We start from the raw sequence: 6046 nt of genomic DNA on the forward strand, positions 1-6046 counted from the left end.
AAAATATTCTTTAAAAAATCCACGCCTCTTATAGTCCTTGAAAAAATATTCTTTAAAAAATCCACGCCTCTTATAGTCCTTGAAAAAATATTCTTTAAAAAATCCACGCCTCTTATAGTCCTTGAAAAAATATTCTTTAAAAAATCCACGCCTCTTATAGTCCTTGAAAAAATATTCTTTAAAAAATCCACGCCTCTTATAGTCCTTGAAAAAATATTCTTTAAAAAATCCACGCCTCTTATAGTCCTTGAAAAAATATTCTTTAAAAAATCCACGCCTCTTATAGTCCTTGAAAAAATATTCTTTAAAAAATCCACGCCTCTTATAGTCCTTGAAAAAATATTCTTTAATAAATCCACGCCTCTTATAGTCCTTGAAAAAATATTCTTTAAAAAATCCACGCCTCTTATAGACCTTGAAAAAATATTCTTTAAAAAAAAATCTTGAAAAAAATATTCTTTAAATAGCCACGCCTCTTATAGTCCTTGAAAAAATATTCTTTAAAAAATCCACGCCTTGAAAAAATATTCTTTAAAAAATCCACGCCTTATAGTCCTTGAAAAAATATTCTTTAAAAAATCCACGCCTCTTATAGTCCTTGAAAAAATATTCTTTAAAAAATCCACGCCTCTTATAGTCCTTGAAAAAATATTCTTTAAAAAATCCACGCCTCTTATAGTCCTTTAAAAAATATTATTTAAAAAATCCACGCCTCTTATAGTCCTTGAAAAAATATTCTTTAAAAAATCCACGCCTCTTATAGTCCTTGAAAAAATATTCTTTAAAAAATCCACTATAGTCTTGAAAAAATATTCTTTAAAAAATCCACGCCTCTTATAGTCCTTGAAAAAATATTCTTTAAAAAATCCACGCCTCTTATAGTCCTTGAAAAAATATTCTTTAAAAAATCCACGCCTCTTATAGTCCTTGAAAAAATATTCTTTAAAAAATCCACGCCTCTTATAGTCCTTGAAAAAATATTCTTTAAAAAATCCACGCCTCTTATAGTCCTTGAAAAAATATTCTTTAAAAAATCCACGCCTCTTATAGTCCTTGAAAAAATATTCTTTAAAAAATCCACGCCTCTTATAGTCCTTGAAAAAATATTCTTTAAAAAATCCACGCCTCTTATAGTCCTTGAAAAAATATTCTTTAAAAAATCCACGCCTCTTATAGTCCTTGAAAAAATATTCTTTAAAAAATCCACGCCTCTTATAGTCCTTGAAAAAATATTCTTTAAAAAATCCACGCCTCTTATAGTCCTTGAAAAAATATTCTTTAAAAAATCCACGCCTCTTATAGTCCTTGAAAAAATATTCTTCAAAAAATCCACGCTTTTTATAGTCCTTGAAAAAATATTCTTTAAAAAATCCACCCCTCTTATAGTCCTTGAAAAAATATTATTTAAAAAATCCACGCCTCTTATAGTCCTTGAAAAAATATTCTTTAAAAAATCCACGCCTCTTATAGTCCTTGAAAAAATATTCTTTAAAAAATCCACGCCTTGTAATGGTCCTTTGAAAAAATATTCTTTAAAAAATCCACGCCTAAATGGTCCTTTGAAAAAATATTCTTTAAAAAATCCACGCCTCTTTAAAAAATTCTCGCCTCTTTAAAAAATCCTTGGAAAATATTTTTAAAAAATCCTTTCCTCTTTAAAAAAATCCTTGGAAAATATTTTTTAAAAAATACACGCCTCTTTTAGTCCTTGAAAAAATATTCTTTAAAAAATCCTCGCCTCTTATAGTCCTTGGAAAATATTTTTTAAAAAATCCACGCCTTTTTGAATTGGTCCTTTGAAAAAATATAATTTTTTTTCGTAGTAAGTCCTTTGCTTTAGTTTCACTTCATTCTATTTTGCTTTTCTTTTCTTAGAACACATATGCAACAAACTTAATCTACATACATACACCTAATGATGTATTATGACATGCAAAAATAAAAAAGGATTTATTTGAGACAAAATTTTTTTTAATTTATTAAATGGAACTCGTTTACATACCTGGTAATACCTTCTCTATGTGTGCATGGCTGCTGGACTTCGAATGCATACTGAAATACTTAAGTCCTTACACCTTAAATATATCTTCCAGAAATTATTCAACATTTCTATGGAGGACAAAAACTGCATATCATCAACATTGATTATGATGGACGATTTGGAATATTTTTTTATTACTTCGAAATGAAACCTTAGAAGACAGCAAAATAAGGTCATTTGTTTTATATATAGTTTTTTTCTTCTTGAATTTCGTTACAATAATGAAATGCCAAAATAGAAACATTTGGGGTTTTTTCTTGCGTATTTTGTTCCTCATTTTGTTTTTATTTTTGCACACACATATGTACTTACATATATATTACGAAAGCTGAGAAAGAAATCTCCATGCCCTCACACAACACATAAATAAAAATTAAATACCCATTTGTATGGATATTTTCTATTATTTATACGAGTATACAAAAAATTGAGTGTTATTATTTTTTTCGCTATAAATATAAATGACAATTACTATTTAAAAGAGTCATTGGATATTGAATTTTATTTCTTTGGGTTTCAAAAATGCAAAATACAATGTATTGCATTCTGTTTCAGATACTCTTAGAAATGAATAATAAGATGTAGCATTGAATAGTATTCGAGGTCAGTTCAATAACATAGGTCAGTTCTTATACATTGCGGGGAGAGAACGTATTTAAATATTGATAGAGCACGTGAAAAAATATTCCATGGGAAATTGCGTGGGTGTATTTTTTTACTTCTACAATTCCAAAATAAAATAGAAATAAAAATTACCGGATGCTTTTACCAGATGTTTAATCTCATGGCACCGGCTGATTGCTTTGAAGTAGAAACCCACATATTTTACCCAATTACTATCCTACATTGAAACATCTTACCCAATGAATCTATTGTTTTACACAATTTTCTAGCTTTTCTTAGGCTGGAAAAAATAATAATTTCATTATAACCCCATAAAGTATATACATTATTGAAAGTTGAAAACATAAAAACTATGAATAGAAATAACAAAAACACTTCCCGAAAAAATATATAGAAACGATTGAAATTGATGCCATTGTTTATTTATTTATATATGCGACTATTTTCAGAAAATTTTGAGTTTTTGAGAGTATTTTATAATATTCGACAGAAAGAAGAAGACCTGCAGCTCTTCTACAGGGAGAGAAATTCACGCTGTTCTTTAATAGGATGAAAAATGGCTACATCTCTTCTATAGTTTTAATACCCTTCAGCATAGTGATACTGACATAGAAATTTTTAACCCCACCTGAAGGTATACAGCAGCGAACCATGTTGAAAAGTATTTTTAAAACGGCATCGTTATGTAGTAAACATACAAAATCCGCAACTATGTAATCCACACACATGTGTTTTAATACAAATTGATCACAATAATTCTAAAATATACACATTTATCGAATTGCATCAAATTATTGCCAATAATTGTTGCTAAATTTTATTACAAGTTCAATTTGAATATTTCATATTATATAGCAGAATCCAATATCGAATTCATATGAAAAACATGGTAGAATATCTGTATACTCTATACATACGTACTTGAAGTATTGAGCTGATATGTGCCGCAAGTGAAAAAGCAACGAAAAAGAAGTACAAAGCCGATATTATTACCTTACAGGAAATACGATGGAAAGGGACAGGTGTAGTTGTCATGAAGTGAGACATGCATTTGGCTGCAGATTTATGGCTTATAGGAGAATAAAAGATCTCGTCTCCAGATTTACTCCAGTAGATGAGCGAATTGATATAATCCATATAAAAGCGAAGTTCTACCACATCAGTCTTATTAGCGCCCATGCTCCGACGGAAGGAAAAGATAAACAGACCAAAGACATATTTTACGGGCGCTTGAAAACATCATATGACATATGCCCTGGCCATGACATTAAAATTCTGCTAGGAGGAGAAAATATTTTTGGTCCCACCTTTGGAAAATTCAGTCTCCACGAAGAAACATCTGACAACGGCATGAGGTTGATTGACTTCACGGCAGCAAAAAACATGGTAGTTAGCAGCACCAAATTCAAGTATCTCGATATACATAAGGCCACCTGGATTTTTCCCGATCAAACAACGAGAAATCAAATTTATCATTTTGTGATAGACGGAAGGCATTCATCCAATGTTTTAGACGTTCTATCGATGCGAGGTCTGTACTCGTATTAATGTAGCAGAATAGCTGCGATCTAATGTAACACGGAAACTCGACGTCGAAAAGCTGTAGCAGAAGCTTACACTGCTCAGCACAATGGCAAATAATTGTTCACTCCCTACAAACAATCAAGAAACGCATGGAACGATCAAGAGTATCGTAATGCTACTGAGGTGAAAAAGGCAGCATATAGGTCAACCATGCAAACAGTAGCAACACGCAATGCGAGAGAGAATTATCGGGAAAAAAGGAGAGAGAGAAGAAACGTATTTTCAAAAAAGAAGAATGAACAAGAAAAACTTGAGCGTGAGCAATTCGTGATGTACCGAATGAAGTCCAGAAATTTTACCAACAAGTGAAATATAAAACAGAAGACTTAGGTGCAGACACATCCTCCTGTAGACATGAAGAAGGAAACCTGGTGACAGATACAGACAGCGTGATGAGGATCTGGAAGGAGAATTTTTGAAAGCTTCTGGTATCAAGTAGCAAGAAGATATATGACGGTATAGATTGACCATAATATCAATTAATCGGCGGAAGAATAATGAAGCACCAGGCGCCGATCGAATACCCGCCAACTATTCAATACCGATGGCCGGACGCTGATCAGGAACATGCACCAACTGTGTCCCGTGCACAAAAAGGAAACCAGACTATATGTGCCAACTATAGGGGAATTAGTTTCCAATGGACTGAAGCCAATGGTCAATTATATGGATCGTATCAAAGCGGCTTCAAAAATGGCATATCCACTATAGACCTGATGTTCAAACTGCGCCATGTCCTAGAAAAGACCCACGGAAAACACATCGACAGATTCCACCCATTCGTCGACTAAAAAGCCGCATTCGATAGCCCAATCCGCTCAGAGGTGTTTACCGACATGTCTGCGTTCGGCATTCCTTCAAAATTAATACGGCTATACAGAATAACTTTAAGTGCCACAAGGACAACAGTTAACGTCGGAAAGGACCTCTCGGAGCCCTTCAATACCGAACGAAGATTCAGGCAAGGTGACAGTTTGTCGTGTGGCCTATTTAACCCTTTCAGTGTCAAAGAAAAAATTTGTCGAAATAGAAATCTAAAATTTTGTATTTAAAATCATATAAAGGGGTATAGTTTAGAAAAAATAGCAATTGCCATTTTAACCCTCGGCCAGTTTCGTCTGTTTTTCAGCAAAAACAAAAACATCAATAGTAACGGTACATAGGATAACCAAAGAAAGAGAGTACTTTTAAATGTCGAATATATTCGACAAAAACTCTAAAAGGGTTAACATCCTGCTGGAAAATGTCATACGAGAACAGAAATTGACACTCTATACGCCAAACAGCATATGTTACTCGCCTACGCCGACGACATCGACATAATGGGCCGAACTTTGCGAGCGGTAACAGCCACAACATACTAGCACACATTAATATTTGTATATGTAGATGTGGGATTCTCTGACATCTTTCCTGCAAATTCTCATAATTTTTAAATGAACCCCTGATTAGATTTAGACGTAAAATTTTGTCGAAAACGGCGAATAAATCCACAGACAAATTGGAAATATTGTTCAAAACATCATATACCTATCAGAAAAAAATATACAAGATATCGCTAGTTTACTGCCAGACCGACATAAATCAAAATTGTGATGCTTATGTTAAAGATGCAGAATTGTTCGCTATATCAGACTTCATGTTGTATAAACAAATCGAATCAATATTCCTTACACACTAGGATTGAGAAGCTACAGATGTGAGTAGCTTGAAAACTTAAAACGTATTTTCTACAAAATCGATTTTTTTGATTTATCCCGGTTTTGCAACAAATGAGCGATATGTTAAAGGTTGAGA

The sequence above is a fragment of the Musca vetustissima genome, unplaced genomic scaffold (assembly GCF_032173495.1).
Source record: "Musca vetustissima isolate MV318-11 ecotype Yass unplaced genomic scaffold, APGP_CSIRO_Mvet_v1 utg111487, whole genome shotgun sequence".
NCBI classification, from domain to species: domain Eukaryota; kingdom Metazoa; phylum Arthropoda; class Insecta; order Diptera; family Muscidae; genus Musca; species Musca vetustissima.